Source organism: Monodon monoceros, unplaced genomic scaffold, assembly GCF_005190385.1.
Source record: "Monodon monoceros isolate NGI ecotype Baffin Bay Population unplaced genomic scaffold, NGI_Narwhal_1 Super_Scaffold_12, whole genome shotgun sequence".
NCBI lineage: Eukaryota > Metazoa > Chordata > Mammalia > Artiodactyla > Monodontidae > Monodon > Monodon monoceros.
The window spans coordinates 14,503,860-14,521,178 of NW_021703768.1; the positions used below are offsets into that span (position 1 = coordinate 14,503,860).

General features: G+C 39.6%; 1 pseudogene; it reads left to right on the plus strand.

Annotated features, from left to right (window-relative positions):
• The first annotated feature begins 2,680 nt into the window (after positions 1-2,680).
• On the plus strand, positions 2,681-3,372 carry LOC114893261 (annotated as a pseudogene).
• Positions 3,373-17,319: the final 13,947 nt, after the last annotated feature.

Sequence of the window (17,319 nt, forward strand, 5' to 3'; positions counted from 1 at the left end):
AGCCTCTAGGAGCTCAGAGTGGTCTCCAGCCAATAACCATCAAGGAAACAGGGACCTCAATCCTGCAGCCACAGGTACTGAATTTGGCCATCAATAGGAATAAGACTGAAAGTGACCTCCAGACAAGAACTGGAGCCTTCAGACAAGAACTCATCCTGGCCAACCTTGATTTTTTGCCCCAGTGAACATGGAAGCTTCCTTTATATTGTAGAAGGTCTTGCTATAGATGCCCAAAGAGCCAGTCATTTAAAATTGTATGACACTTGGACTTTGGGATTAACATATACACACTACTATATATATATATATAATAAATAACCAACAGGGACCTACTGTATAGCACAGGGAATTGTACTCAGTATTTTGTAATACCCTCTAAGGGAAAAGAATCTGAAAAAGAACATAGACATATATAATACATACACACACAAAACTAAATCACTTTGCTATATACCTGAAACTAACACAACATTGTAAATCAACTATACTTTCAATTTTAAAAAATTAAATTAAATTTTAAAAATTTATGACATTTGAGTGAAGCAAATTCAACTAATTTTTGTATGAATTTTCTTTCATTATATACATGATGGGGTTTATTTCTAACTTTCTACATTATTTTAACATATTTTAACATACATTATTTTAACGTTAATTGAACATTCTACTCCTGTTCATGCAGCTCTACAAACCTGTCCTGCCTATGTTCATACGTGCACAAACACACACCCACACACACACACACACACACACACACACACACACACACATAGAGTCTCATGGATTCCAGAAGAAATGTTTGGCTTTTGATTCCTTATGCACAGAGAACCATCCCAATCTGACCCTTCTTTTAGTGACCTTTTCTGCCTTTTGGATTGCTGGTATAGACTAAATCCGCATGAAAGTGATAGAATTTGCAGCAGTGGCCCCATATTGACATATGTACTAGAATATACTGGGGAACTAAAAACTACAGATGCTGGGGCTCTAGCCTAGAGAATCATTTTTAATTGGTCTGGGATGGGGTTCAGATATCAAGAAACTAAAAGAGTTCCCCCTCCAGCTGATATTAATGTACAGCAAGAACTGAGAAACACTGATGTAAATTTTATTACTTTTCCATGGGAAAATGCACCGCCTCCCGCCCCTGACTAATGAAAGAATCAAAGGGAAGGGGCCCAGGCAGCAGTATTTTTTAAGCTTCTCCACCGTGATCACAATGTGTAGCCAGGGTTAAGAATCTCTGCATCAAAGCAGTGATTCTAGGCCAGTACACAGAAAAGAAACATGCAAGGAGATTTGTAAGACTACAAATCCAAGTAGCACGCTCAGCCTAAATCAGGTTCCTTGGTTTGCAAAGCTTCCACTTCTGTCACTGCTGGCGACGGAGGAGAGAATGAATGGGAGCAGACCATGTGTGACTTGCTTGCTTGAACTCCTCACACCCCATTAAAGGTGGAGCACCCCATCACACGGAGTTGCTACTATTGCAGACAAAGGAAAAAGCTCCCTAGAGAGGCTCTGAAAAGGAGACTGTGGAGTGCTGACAAGCTGACTTGGCAAAGAGAGTGTCCTAGACGGGCTTCTGTGCTTCCTGGTGGGTCTACGCTTAGCGCTGGTGTCTGGGAGTGACGTCATTGCCTTCAGTGGAACCAAGTTTATATCTACACATAGTCGATCCTCCAAAAGTACTTGTTGAATTAATGAAACTAAAGAAAGTTCCCTATGAGCCTGAATCTCTGCCTCTCGGGTGTTCATCTAGCAACAGGAGTCCTTATGGAATTTGTTCCGAAGAGTTTACCAGTAATAAACAAGTCCAGTCAACAGCTCCCGGCTATGATGTATCTTGGTCCTGACATTGGACACTCTGCTGCTAGTGACAAAGTAAGAGAATGTCAGCTCTGAGTGTCAACTCTATCCTGTACCTGTCAACCCACTCACCTCACAAGTGGAAGAGAAAAGGATTAAGGTTGCAACATAACCTCCCCTGGGAAGAAGCATCACTGTTGCTTTTTGGTAGCCTGACCTTGCCCTGAGCTGGTAAATGAGAATTGCAATTTGTCTAATGCATAACCAGTTCCCATGTAATCTCGGCAAAATGTCAAAGGGAGTTTTGAGACTTTCTCAGCATCACTTTGGTGATTAAAGAATATTCTCTCTTTGGGTAACAACACATTTTATGAGGTTAGTTGCCTCTCGCCTCAGGGCAATGTATTCCAACCCTTCACCTCCGCTCCCTAACATAATGTTGACTCCTTGGATAAAAATGCAAGGAACTTCTGTTGAATGAGCTAACTGCTGGAAATATGATGACTGCAGCTGAAAGAAATGAGGTGTGTACCACAGACCACATAAAACAATGAAAGCAATTTAAAGGCAAAATGTACAGAGTAACTAGGAACAATTTTGCAATATCAAAAGCATATGAGTGGCCTCCTGCTTTGGGTGATGCTCTGCAGACCTTGGTGTTCTCCCAGCCCTGTCCAGGAGACTCTCTGCATGAGACCTGAACAGCTAGCAACTTCCATCTTCAAAATCAGCCATTCTGGTGCCCGAAGACCGCGGCCACTCTGACTGGTGCCGGTGTAGTCTGCGCTCGGGGTGAGCGTGGTCCGTGCGGCATTTCCTGTTCTCGCCCCTGCGCCGCTGCAGCTCGGGCCTTGCCTGACGCAGCCCGACCATGGCTTCAGCTGTGGAGGAGCTACAGAAAGATCTAGAAGAGGTGAAGGTGCTGCTGGAAAAAGCCACTAGAAAAAGAGTACGTGATGCACTGACAGCTGAAAAATCCAAGATTGAGACAGAAATCAAGAACAAGAGGCAGCAGAAATCACAGAGAAAAGCAGAGCTTCTGGAAAGTGAAAAGCCTGCCGCTGTGGTTGCTTCTATTACGACAGATAGACAGTGAAAATCAGCAATTATGGATGGGATCAGTCAGATAAGTTTGTGAAAATCTACATGACCTTAACTGGAGTTCATCAAGTCCCCGCTGAGAATGTGCAGGTGCATTTCACAGAGAGGTCATTTGATCTTTTGGTAAAGAATCTAAATGGGAAGAGTTACTCCATGATTACGAACAATCTCTTGTAACCCATCTCTGTGGAAGGCAGTTAAAAAAAGATCAAGACAGATACAGTTCTTATCTTATGCAGGAAGAAAGTGGAAAACACACTGTAGGTCTACCTGACTCAGGTTGAAAAAGAATGCAAAGAGAAAGAAAAGCCCTCCTACGACACTGAAACAGATCCTAGTGAGGGATTAATGAATGTTCTAAAGAAAATTTATGAAGATGGAGGTGATGATATGAAGCGAACCATTAATGAAGCCTGGGTGGAATCAAGAGAGAAACAAGCCAAAGGAGATACAGAATTCTGAGACTTTAAAGTCTTTTTGGGAGCTGTGATGTGGATATATTGATGTTTCCAATAAGGAAATGTTGGTGAGCTGCACACATAAATTTGGCATATAACTAACTACTTACACAGTCTAAGTAAAGGCAATGAACTCTCCATTTCCTACTGGACGATTCATTTAAATAAAATATGCTTATTAAACACTCCCTCCAAAGATGGTTTCCTTAGTAACTGGGTCATTTTATTCAAGAAAAGGGTAATGTTGTATTCTAGTGTGAAATGTGAAGAAGCAATGTAAAGAAGCCTAATGAAAATGCCACATTGTGTGTATTATTGTTCAGCTAAGAGGTAGAAACAAAAGTTATTGCTTGCCTTTCAGTTCCTGACATCAGCTCCCACCAATGTAAGAATAAAAATAAAACGTGAATTTTTGCATTAAAAAAAAATCAGCCTATCTGGCCAGCCCTAGAGGGTCAAGTCAGCCATTAGGAACCAGAACTTTCCAACGCGGTCCATTTCCTGCTGATTCAGAGGAGGGTCAAAAGCAAGGACAACCTGCAGTTGATTAAGCACCATGTGATCTGTGTTTTTCCTTCCGGTTTGATTCCCCCTGTTGCCCTTTTAACGAAACACTTTGTTGAGCAAGAGCTCCATCTATGGGAGAAATCAGTTGTATTGATTGTACCCTTAACATCACCAAGATTATAATTTATTTACACTAGACCAGTGATCTTCAAGTGGGGCTGATTTTGCCCCCCAGGGGACTTTTTGGGCAATGACTGGAGACATTTTTTGTTGTCATAACTGGGGTTGCAACTGGCATCTAGTGGTTAGAGGGCAGGGATACTGCTAAACATTCTGCAATGCACAGGATACCCACCCCCCATAACAAAACGTTTCCCGTCCTAATGACAAAGTGGAGAAATTCTGCCTGAGAACAAGAGAATTTGTGAAATTTATGCTTACAGATGGGTTCCCCAGGCAAAATATTGATTTTTGATTGAAATCTTTTCATATTCCCTACCACTACTTTAAGCTTCTCATTTCCCCACCTTTTGTTATTGCCCATGGATTTGTCAAACTCTTTCACCCTAAGGTGTTAATGGCTTGGTTCGTTAATCTGCATCTGGGCTATTTGAGAAAGGGAACTAGAGGGAGAGGACAATACTCAAGGCAAAGAAATGAATCTGTAACAGTAGAGTTTTAGGGACTGCTCCCTAAATGGGATCAATACTTTGGGTTCAACCTATCCTTGTGGCTGATCAAGTAAATAAAACTCTATCCCCTTGTGTTCAAACCACTGTAGTTGACATTATAGTTGTAAAAGTCCTCATGGTATGAATACAATGCTGAGAAAGATTTCAGTTTTCTTGGATTCTCCACTCAACACGTGCTGTTCAGCAGGTCACCGTTCAGTTTACTAAGTGGGGTTTTGAAGAACTAAATACTAAAGGTCAGCTTCTGAGAGATTTTCCTTTTGTCCACAGAGAAGCACATGTACCCCTAGAGTTTATGATAGAACAGATTTTTATAAAAATATAGCCTTGGGCCAGACTTTTCTGTCCTCTGAGGACTCCTCATTGCAGACTATGAATAAAACATTGAAGCCTCATGCTTCAGGACTGTCATAACCTCAAGTGCTTTGAGAGACCAACCCCTGCCGCACAGAGAGGAATCTTTGTACCACCTGTAGAACCTACCTATCCTATTCCAGGGAACCCTAATCTAGCCATGCTACCTGCAAGAAAAGCAAGGATAAGCCCATGAGCCTAAAAACATGAGTCATCTCTCTTCATCTACATGGGTTTGTCTCTCCCCTTCCCTCTCTAATGACTCAGCATTAAATTCATCTCATCAACCAATGAGCACCTACAGTGTACAGCATGGGAATGCGGAGATAAATGAGAGCGTCCCATTCAATGAGATGTCCAAGCAAGGGTGTTGTTCCTGCATTCCCTGACTCCAGAACACTTCTCCATTTTGGCATCTGGCCCTGGATGTTGCAGTTCAAGGAATAACAGGCATCCTTGAAAGTTACCTGTCCATCTATTTTGTCATTAGCAACAACAGACTAAGTATTAAACCCTGGAAGTCACTAAGATCTTGCCCAGGTTTTCTACACAATATCTAGATTTCTACACTATGACTGTACTAGGCAAAGAATATAGTGAGAAGTATTAGCGCATCCTAAAAGTGTATATTAAATGACTAATTATTTAATAACTTTCTTCTTCAAGTGCCATCAGTAAGAAATTGTACAGTTTTATGGGATACGATTTATTGGTACTGAAGATTGCCACGGTGCAGCCAGTTTGCCTCATAATTTGTGGGAAAGAAACAAGATTAAACAGAAATTTGAAGGGAAAAAATGAGTTGAGAAAAATTGGCAACAGGGCTCATGCAGTATTAATTGTAATTGAGAAAAGAGCATCCCTGCTGAATTTAGGGCACTTTTATATATCAATACTATGTGCACTTATAAAACAAATGTTCCCCAAACTATCTGATGTCTGATCATTGCTTTTAGTCAAATGAATCTGATGAGTAGTGAATATTAAAATGATATTCTCAGTAATTGTAAGAATATAAGGTAGAGAAAATAATAATGCAACATCTACAAGCCAACATCAACTGTGAAATGTGCTGGGTTGTTCTCTTCCCAAGTAGGACTTGGTGAGATGGTTGGAGGAGTGTGGGATGATGGGGGAAATGAACATAAGTGGTATGTAAATAAAGTAAAATATTGCAACATTTTATCTTCTTAATTCCAAGAACAAAAACTTTCCAGAATATTGGACACTTATTCTAGGGTCTAAATATAGTGAACAAAGAAGAAGAAAACAGCTGACCAGGATTCCATCTACTCCTAAGAGATCAGAATACAGCAGTTCAAAAATCTAGGATTATAGGGTTTGCAAAAGATGAAAAGTCTGAGTTATATACTCAGAGTTGTGTGTAACGATATTATTTGCTAGTCAAAATGCTGCTGAATTTTGGTTTGCTAGTTCACTTCTTTTTGCGGTACAGAAAAAATGTGTTTTAAAAAATATTAATATTATATCTACATTGGGCTTATATTACTAAGAATATGTAATTGCTTTTGTTACCAATAAATCAAGGTTAATAGTTAGGCAGTTTGGGGCAATTGCTTAGATTTCTCATGTTCCATTTGAAAAGGGAGGTTATTAAATCATCACCCATTTGTTACAAATTTATAAAGCACTACAGTTTCAGTGACATACGCTGCATACTTCAAACCTAGAAGGCCAGATTTTCTACTCAGCCTCTTTCAAGAGCAGCATGGATGGATCAAGGTTCTAAGAATCTATGGGCTTTACAATCATTTCTGCAGACCTTTGAGGTTAGAAGGCAAGGATCATCTGACCGCCCTCACAAGGTCAAGGCAGCCATGAGGAGCCAGAGTCACCAGGGCTGATCATTTTCTGCAGGTCCAAACTCCATGCTGTGTCTTAATTATGTTAACTCTAATGTATCCACCAAGAGTCTGTCTAACTGAAGATTTGAAGACTTCCTAAAGTTGTTCATTCTATTTGGGGACAGATTGAACTATTAAAAGCACTGTTTTTTTTACATTGATCTCAAATGTTTACATTCTAGTAATTTTCATAGGCAACATTGATCCTAGGCTACCCCCAAGGCCAAATTTAAAAATTGTGTGCGTGTGTGTGCGTGTGTCTGTGTGCGTGTGTCTGTGTGCGTGTGTCTGTGTGTGTGTACGTGCGTGTGCTTGTGTGTGTGCGTGTGTCTCTGTGTGTGTGCGTGCGTGTGCCTGTGTGTGTGTGCATGTGTCTGTGCATGAGTCTTGTGTGTGTGCGTGTGTATCTGTGTGTGTGTCTGTGCGTGCGTGTGTGCCTTGTGTGTGTGTGCGTGTCTGTGTGCGTGTGTCTCTATGTGTGCATGTGTGTGTGTGTGTCTGTGTGTGTGTGCGCGTGTGTGTGTGTGTGTGTGATAACACTCGCTGCTCTGGAGACAACCCTTGCAGTATCTTTGGACAATAGGCAAGTGTCATAGTCCATGTCCCCACTCCTTACCTTGAGACTTTTCTCAATGGGCTAAGTGACTACATTTCTTTATATAACTTAGAACCAAATCTCCTCTGTAGCTTAGGATCAACTTTGATAACACGTTGGTTCCTGTGTTCTCAACATAACTTGTCTTTGTCCATATGCATTTAAAGTTTGACATCCGTAATAGCAGCAATAGCCCAGCAGGCTTCTGATCTAGTAAAGCAGAGATGTTACTTCTTCTTTCATTCATTTTTTTAAAAACACCTTTATTGGAGTATAATTGCTTTACAGTGGTGTATTAGTTTCTGCTTTATAACAAAATGAATCAGTTATACATACACATATGTCCCCATATCTCTTCCCCCTTGTGTCTCCCTCCCTCCCACCATCCCTATGCCACCCCTCTAGGTGGTCCCAAAGCACCGAGATGATCTCCCTGTGTTATGCGGCTACTTCCCACTAGCTATCTACCTTACATTTGGTAGTGTATATATGTCCATGCCTCTCTCTCGCTTTGTCACACCTTACCCTTCCCCCTCCGCATATCCTCAAGTCCATTCTCTAGTAGGTCTGAGTCCTTACTCCCATCTGACCCCTAGGTTCTTCATGACTGCTTTCTTTTTTTTTTTTTTAGATTCCGTATATATGGTTTAGCATACGGTATTTGTTTTACTCTTTCTGACATAACTTCACTCTGTATGACAGTCTCTAGGTCCATCCACCTCATTACAAATAACTCAATTTTGATTCTTTTTATGGCTGAGTAATATTCCATTGTATATATGTGCCACATCTTCTTTATCCATTAATCTGTTGATGGACACTTAGGTTGCTTCCATCTCCTGGCTATTGTAAATAGAGCTGCAATGAACATTTTGGTACATGACTCTTTTTGAATTATGGTTTTCTCAGGGTATATGCCCAGTAGTGGGATTGCTGGGTCATATGGTAGTTCTATTTTTAGTTTTTTAAGGAACTTCCATACTGTTCATAGTGGCTGTATCAAGTTAAATTCCCACAAGCAGTGCAAGAAGGTTCCCTTTTCTCCACACCCTCTCCAGCATTTATTGTTTGTAGATTTTTGATGACGAGTGTGAGATGATATCTCATTGTAGTTTTGATTTGCAGTTCTCTAATGATTAATGATGTTGAGCATTCTTTCACATGTTTGTTGGCAATCTGTATATCTTCTTTGGAGAAATGTCTATTTAGGTCTTCTGCCCATTTTTGGATTGGGTTGTTTGTTTTTTTTGATTTTGAGCTGCATGAGCTGCTTATAAATTTTGGAAATTAATCCTTTGCCAGTTGCTTCATTTGCAACTATTTTCTCCAATCTGAGGGTTGTCTTTTGGTCTTGTTTATGGTTTCCTTTGCTGTGCAAAAGCTTTTAAGTTTCATTAGATCCCATTTGTTTATTTTTGTTTTTATTTCCATTTCTCTAGGAGGTGGGTCAAAAAGGATCTTGCTGTGATTCATGTCATAGAGTGTTCTGCCTAAGTTTTCCTCTAAGAGTTTGATAGTATCTGGCCTTACATTTAGGTCTTGAATCCATTTTGAGCTTATTTTTGTGTGTGGTGTTAAGAGTGTCCTAACTTCATTCTTTTACATGTAGCTGTCCAGTTTTCCCAGCACCACTTATTGAAGAGGCTGTCCTTTCTCCACTGTACATTCCTGCCTCCTTTATCAAAGATAAGGTGACCATATGTGCATGGATTTATGTCTGAGCTTTCTATCCTGTTCCATTGATCTATATTTCTGTTCTTGTGCCAGTACCATACTGTTTTGATTACTGTAGCTTTGTATTATAGACTGAGGTCAGGGAGCCTGATTTCACTAGCTCCGTTTTTCTTTCTCAAGATTGCTTTGGCTATTTGGGGTCTTTTGTCTTTCCATACAAATTGTGAAATTTTTTGTTCTAGTTCTGTGAAAAATGCCAGTGGTAGTTTGATAGGTATTGCATTGAATCTGTAGATTGCTTTGGGTGGTAGAGTCATTTTCACAATGTTGATTCTCCCAAACTCATTCTTCGAGGCCACCATCACCCTGATACCAAAACCAGACAAAATGTCACAGAGAAAGAAAACTACAGGCCAATATCACTGATGAACATAGATGCAAAAATCCTCAACAAAATACTAGCAAAAAGAATCCAATAGCACATTAAAAGGATCATACACCGTGATCAAGTGGGGTTTATCCCAGCAATGCAAGGATTCTTCAATATACGCAAATCAATCAATGTGATACACCATATTAAAAAATTGAAGGAGAAAAACCATATGATCATCTCAATACATGCAGAGAAATCTTTCAACAAAATTCAACACCCATTTATGATAAAAACCCTGCAGAAAGTAGGCATAGAAGGAACGTTCCTCAACATAATAAAGGCCATATATGACAAACCCCACAGCCAACATCATCCTCAATGGTGAAAAACTGAAACCATTTCCACTAAGATCAGGAGCAAGACAAGGATGTCCACTCTTACCACTCTTATTCAACATAGTTTTGGAAGTTTTAGCCACAGCAATCAGAGAAGAAAAAGAAATAAAAGGAATCCAAATTGGAAAAGAAGTAAAGCTGTCACTGTTTGCAGATGACATGATACTATTCATAGAGAATCCTAAAGGTGCTACCAGATAACTACTAGAGCTAATCAATGAATTTGGTAAAGTAGCAGGATACAAAGTTAATGCACAGAAATCTCTTGTATTCCTATACACTAATGATGAAAAAATCTGAAAGTGAAATCAAGAAAACACTCCCATTTACCATTGCAGCAAAAAGAGTAAAATATCTAGGAATAAACCTACCTAAGGAGATAAAAGACCTGTATACAGAAAGCTATAAGACACTGATGAAAGAGACTAAAGATGATACAAATAGATGGAGAGGTATACCATGTTCTTGAATTGGAAGAATCAACGTTGTGAAAATGACCATTCATATATTTTTTTTTTTTTTCTTTTTTTGCAGTACGCGGGCCTCTCACTGTTGTGGCCTCTCCCATTGTGGAGCACAGGCTCCAGACGCGCAGGCTCAGCAGCCATGGCTCACAGGCCCAGCCGCTCTGCAGCACGTGGGATCCTCCCGGACCGGGCACGAACCCGTGTCCCCTGCATCGGCAGGCGGACTCTCAACCACTGTGCCACCAGGGAAGCCCGACCATTCATATTTTTAATTCAACAAAATTTTACTGGGCAGCTGCTGGGTACTGGACACTATGCTGAGTGTAGGAGGTACAACAATGAACTACAAGTTACAGCCTCTGCGACAGTGAGACAGCTTTAGATGAATACACACCAATAGACATAAATTACTACTTTATATAAGTGAAATGAAGACAAAGACTTTAGGTGATTTAAACAAGAATAACAAGATTAGATTAGATTTTGAAGTCAAGAACATTTTCTCTAAAGAAGGGACATTGAATCTGAGACCAGAAAAGTGAATGAGATCATTGTTGTCATTGTATCGTAATGTGTCATCATTAATAGATCCTACAGCCAAATTAATTTTGAAAGCAGCTATATCAACATGTGGACTCATTTTTGACCTTATATTCTCATGTTAAACATTTACTCATTCTTCAAAACATATTTATTGAGCACCTATTACCTTACAATAAATAAATACAAAGATACACAGGTACATATTTTAAACATACATGCTAAGCCCACATAAAACTCCCTCTGCAGGGGTGGGTATATATGCTAATGTAATTCCTGCTCTCGACATCTCAAAAAATTCTTTAGACAAGCAGGGCAGTAGAAGATAAATTATCCCCTTAATAAGCCTTTCCAGGAATCTTGCCCAGGAAGAAAGTCAATCTCACTGGCTGCTAGTTGTCAAAATATACCTTACTCACCTTGTTGCAAATTACATTAACATTTTCTCTCTTTTTAATCTTCTCACATTCATCATTGGTTTATTTCGCTTTTAATCTTGGACCTCTAGAGCACCAGGCAACTTCTCTGTAAATTAGGATGTTTCTACTTCCAGACGAAAGAACTGCAAAATGGACACCCTGTGGTAGACCAGGTAGAAAAGAGGAACCCCTTCCTCTGGGCTGTCACAGTCCCACTGCAGGAATGATGGCCTGCCCATTAGCAGAGAGTTGGTTATGTTTCACCCCTTGCTAGACACCCTCCTTCTGCTACCCTTGTGCTCTGCCCCCACCCTAAGGAGCACCATTCCTTTTCGTCACAATACCTCAAAGATAGCAAAGATCACAGAAAACAATTTAGCATTTTTATTTGTAAGCTCTTTCTGTATAGCAGTCTGGAACACTGGCTTTGTCTTAAGTTTAATTTTTGCCCCTTAGAACAGGTCATCTGACCTTTTCAAATCTGACCTCTATTGTATGTATAATGATGATATTAATGAATACATACTCCAAAAGAACTTCTATAAAGATTACATGAGATAATTCATATAAAGCACTTAGCACAATGCCTAGAACTTTGTAAGAATCCAATAAATCATAGCTATTATTACTTCTGGTCCCTGGAAGGAAACCGTCTAAGCCAAGAAAACAGAACAGCCAAAGTTTCATTTTCACTTACTCATACATCTTATATTTCAATCCCACCTACCAGTGAGGGTTCTCCATGTTTAAAATACAAGTAAACTGGAAAGAAAATAATCATTGAGAGTTGTGACTTATATTATGCCACCCAGCAATATAGTACCATTATACCAAGAATGCTCAAACTATATATAAACTTCTATAAACTTCTATATATAAACTTCTCTTCTAAAGACGATTAAGAAAGCCACTGTTACTTAGCCCATTTAGGCTGCTATAACAAAAATACCATAGACAGGGTGGCTTATAAACAACAGAAATCTATTTCTCACAGTTCTGGAGGCTGGGAAGTCCAAGATCAAGATACCAGCAGATCTGATGTCTGGTGAGAACCCACTTCCAGGTTCATAGAAACCATCTTTCTCTGTGTCCTCACATGGCAGAAGGGGCAAGGGAGCTCTCTGGAGCCTCTTTTATAACGGCATTAATCCCATTCATGAGGGCTCTGCCTTCATGACCTAATCATCTCCCAAAGGCTCCACCTCCAAATACTGTCATATCAAGGATTAGATTTCAACATAGGAATTTGGGCGGGGGACACATTCTATAGGCACAGTCTATAGCAAGTGTTTTAGTCTTATTGGCACAATTCTTAATTTGTGGGAATATAACCTTTCTTGCTTTGCATTTCCTTCTGTTTGGGGGCTGTATACTCAGAATTTGAGTTTTAGGAGATGCTCAACCCTCTAGAGCACTTTCCCATCCAATTCTCATAACAAGAATTTATCCATTTCCTTAAATCTAGATCCCACACTTGCCAGCCTTTTCTTCCCAAACGTTCAAAAAATTTACCAAGCAGTATAGGCATGTTCTTCAATGATTCCTCTGACTTCTTCCTCTGCAATTAAATCCTCTTTGTTCATCAGAGTTGAGGCCTTAGGAGCAATTCTCCTATTTGCTTCTCATCTCTTTGGAAAAGTCAAAGATTTTTGTAAGGAAAGTTGCTCAAGAATGTATCAGACATTCTACTTTCAGCCCAATGATATGCCAGCAGATGGTCCTGGGATTGAATTCTCAGAAAGAATCCTCCTCTGGCCCCAGCTGAGTGACCTGTGTCTATGAAACATCTTCCATTCCCTCCATCTAGTCAAGATACCTATGGTTTGCTCAAACAATAATAATTGTATTACTCTCTCCCTTTAGCCACCCCCATGCATTTTCTGACATGCTTCCATTTTTTGGTTTTATAGATTTCCAAGCAGGTTATATATATTCTTAATTGTCTTAGACATGATTGTTTTAGTAGAATTTGAACTAGGTTAGATATAAAAAAGAACCCAATTGGCTTTTGTAACAAACCACAGGAAGTGCAAGGATGCATAGAATCATGAGTTCAAATGCCATCACAACTCTCTTTGGGTTTTACCTCTCCCTCTTTCAGCAGTGCTGGGATTCTGTAGTAAATTCTGTGACATGCTGCTTCCAGGACTAAAATGCTTATCCCCTCAATTGCCCTTAACTGTCAGCCATCTTCAGGAATTACCTTGACGAAAGAGTTACCGAACACAAGTTCATGCCCACCTTTCAGGGCAACCCACATCCAATGACTAGTGTGTGAGGTAGTATAAAGGCTTGATCTCTTACCCTACCTCAGGATAACTTTGAAGATCAGTCCTCCCTTCAGAGCTCTCCATGTGGCCAGCCAAGACCTTCACTGTGGGTACATTCAGCTCGACATTTCCCGCTGCTCGATTCTGCTTCCTTTCTTTTTTTTCCACTATTGATCCCAAGAATACTCCCTGAAAGAGCTACAGCAAGCTAATCTCTGTCTCAGGATCTAACTTTCAACAGCTTCCCATCTTTCCATCTTTGACGAAAGGGACTTCTATTTGCCAACTCTATTTTAACAAATCCTGAAAAGGACTCTCATTGACCTTTAATACTGTCTAATTGTACAGCCTGGACTGCCCTTGGTGCCCAGTGCTACCATATAGGACAATAAAGCTCTGGACCAGTCACTATGGCCTGGCGTCACACCCTGAGGTAGGTGTCCACCCTTACACCAATGTCTTTGTGCAGTGAGACAAAATGAGGTACCTCCCATTTGGATCTCAAGAGTTGGAGTAGAAAGAAATGATTTCCTAAAATAAGTGAAAAGAATAGACAGAAATTGCACTGGGAAGACCCGTGGGACCCTGATACTCTTCTTCCTCCCTTTGTGTATCTCTGTTTCTGTTGAATAGATAGTCCCTTCCATCACCTTATTCTAATCTTGAGTCCTAGCAGAGTGTAGGTGATCATGTCCCTGTATTCTCAAGTTCATGCTGTTTGTTACTAACAGCCATATGTTACCACTGAAACATGTGACTACACGTTGATTTTGTTATTCTTCAAAAGGTATGGAAATTTCACCTTATTAAATTACCCTAGTAAAGCAATATGTATTTTTTTCTGTTCCTTTTGGAGATTTTCTCCAAAAGTTTGCCTTACCCCAGACTTACTACACAGACTCTTGTTGGTTCAGGCCCATGAATGTTTATTTGTAAATATGGTTATATAACCATTGGTTATGATGTGTAGCCAGAATTAGGAAAGACTATCTTACTGCCTGCTGGTCCCAGATGGGTAATTATTATTGTAAATTCTGAACTACCCCCCAGTGTTTAACTGAATCATATCTTAAAACCTTTCCAAATAAATGTACGCAAGACCTAGGCACAATCCCTTGACTATCACCAGGGAGATGACTGGGAAGACAGGCTTAAGTGTATCCTGGACATTGAAAGGACTCTGTCCACACAAAGGAGTCAGCTGGAAGCTGAAGGAAGTTTCAGGACTGAGCCAGGCATCATGTTCTCTGAACATTTAGACCTCGATGTGCTGACTGCTCCTTTCTAAAATCAAAAGAATCACCAAAGCCCGAAGAGTTCAAGATTGGCCCTAAACTTAAATGCAAGGGAAATAAAATTTTAATCTTTGTGCATCATTTCACCCAATGGATATATTCTGCTAACTCATCCTAATTCTTTCGACCCATTGTTAATACCTGTTAAATTATTTAAAAGTTAAATTTATTTTAGCAGACCTCAAAAGTATAATAAGGGGGATGTATATCTTATGTTAGAAATTTGGGGATTTGCTTCTGAAGTTACAGACTAGCCCTGAGGAAAACAACAGAAAGAAAAAAGAAAATGCCACCAAAAACTTTAAAGCCCCCAATCTGCTTCTGATAGGTCAACCTTTCCAATAATAATAAAAATATTAAACAGCTCACATTTATAGAGTTCTTATTATATGTTAAGTACCATATAAAGTATTCCCCATGTGGTATTGCATTTTTCCTTTAAAACAATTCTGTGAGGTGGGTAGATCCTTTACTTAGCTCCATTTTGCATTTGAGAAATTAAATAAGTTGCCTAAGCACCCCCGAACCCCCAGTTATTTAATGGCAGGGGCAGGAATTGAAGTTGACCCCCAAAACAGCAGCCCTTAGCCACTGAGTTGGACTTCCTTTTGCCTACCCACATGGTCATTTGCCAACTTTTCTAAAGGATTGCATACTTGAAGGGTTTTGTTCTGGGTTTGGAAGATTTTCAGATGTATTGATCTAATAACTTGTTCATTAAAGTGGCCAGGATTTATTCTGCAGGCTGTGTGAAGCAGGTAAGGAGAGCAAGTTTCCTTGAATGGGTAGCTATTCACCAAGTTTGTATAATATGTTCATGTTATGCTCATTGGACTGTGACAATTAAAGTGAAATAAAGAACAATTTCTTGTCAGATTCTTTTTTCTTCTCTTTTTTGTTTATTGGTTTAATCCTTGAATTACAATAGATACTTAGATAAGTAATTTTAACGTTTTGAGGTTATGGATACCTTTGGGATGGGTGAAAGATATGAAATACTTTTCTAGAAAAATTCCTATATTCACATGCTTACAAAACCTATCTAAATTTTGGAAGATTTAGAAAAGCCCTAAAAGAACCCATCTGTGGAGTCTTAAGAATTTAAGGAACCCATTTTAAGTACTTCTAATTTAATAAAATAATCCCAAATTCCTCTCTTGTATCCAGGGAAGCAACCGAAATGAGAGGCCCAGAAAGCATCCTCTTCTCTCTCCACCTCCTTGGCTTCTCAGGATGAACCTCGGGAAGCACCAACCCCACCATCACAGCCACCACACTCAGGCATGCAGGCTGGGCCCTGAGCAAGTGTGGCTGGCCAAAGAGGCCAGTGGAGATTGAACACCAGTTTGTGGCTTGCTTGCTGACCATAAACCCTAGCACAGGACTGCATCCACCAGGAGTGAGTACATTTTTCTAATTTGCACAAAGTTGTTTGTATATGGGCCAGCCAATGTACTACATGACCACCTACACCCTGGACTATGTGGCAACCAGAAATGCCCTGACTGTGGAGAAAGTTCCCCCAGTCATAACATCAAAAACTCCTCACAAATATAACTGAATCACTTTGCTGTACACCTGAAACTAATGCAACACTGTAAATCAGCTATATTTCAATAAAAATATTTTAACACACACACACACTCACAAATTAACTCAAAATGGATTAAAGACTTAAATGTAAAACCTGGTACCATAAAACTCCTGGAAGAAAACACAGGAAAAATATCTCCTTGACATTGGCCTTGGCAATGATTTTATGGATATGACACCTAAAGCACAAGGAACAAAAGCAAAAATAAACAAGTGGAACTACATCAAATTAAAAAGCTTCTACACAGCAAGAGAAACAATCAACAAGATGAAATGGCAACGTACAGAATGGGAGAAAATATTTGCAAACCACGTACCTTATAAGGGTTAATATCCAAAGTATATAAGGAACACATACAACTCAATAGCAAAACCCCACAAATAGTCTAATTAAAAATGAGTAAAGGACCTGAATAGACATTTTTCCAAAGAAGACATCCAAATGGCCAACAGCTGTGTGAAAAAGTGTTCAACATCATTAATCATCAGGGAAATGCAAACTGCAATAAGCCATCACCTCACACCTGTTAGAATGGCTACCATCAAAAAGACAAGAGAGAAGTCCTAGTGAGAAAAGAAAACCCTTGTATACTTTTGGTGGGAATGAAAATTGGTACAGCTACTATGGAAAACAGCATAGAGTTTCCTCAAAAATTTAAAAATAGAACTATTGTACGATCCAGCAATTCTACATCTGAGTATGCATCGGAAGGAAATAAAATCATTTTTTCAAAGAGATAGCTGTACCTGTACCCGCCCCCCTCTCCAGCACGTTCATTATAGCACAATTCACAATAGTCAAGACATGGAAACAACCTTCAACAGATAAATGGATAAAGAAAAAATATATATGTATGTAACATACACACACACACACACACACACACACACACACACACACACACACACACA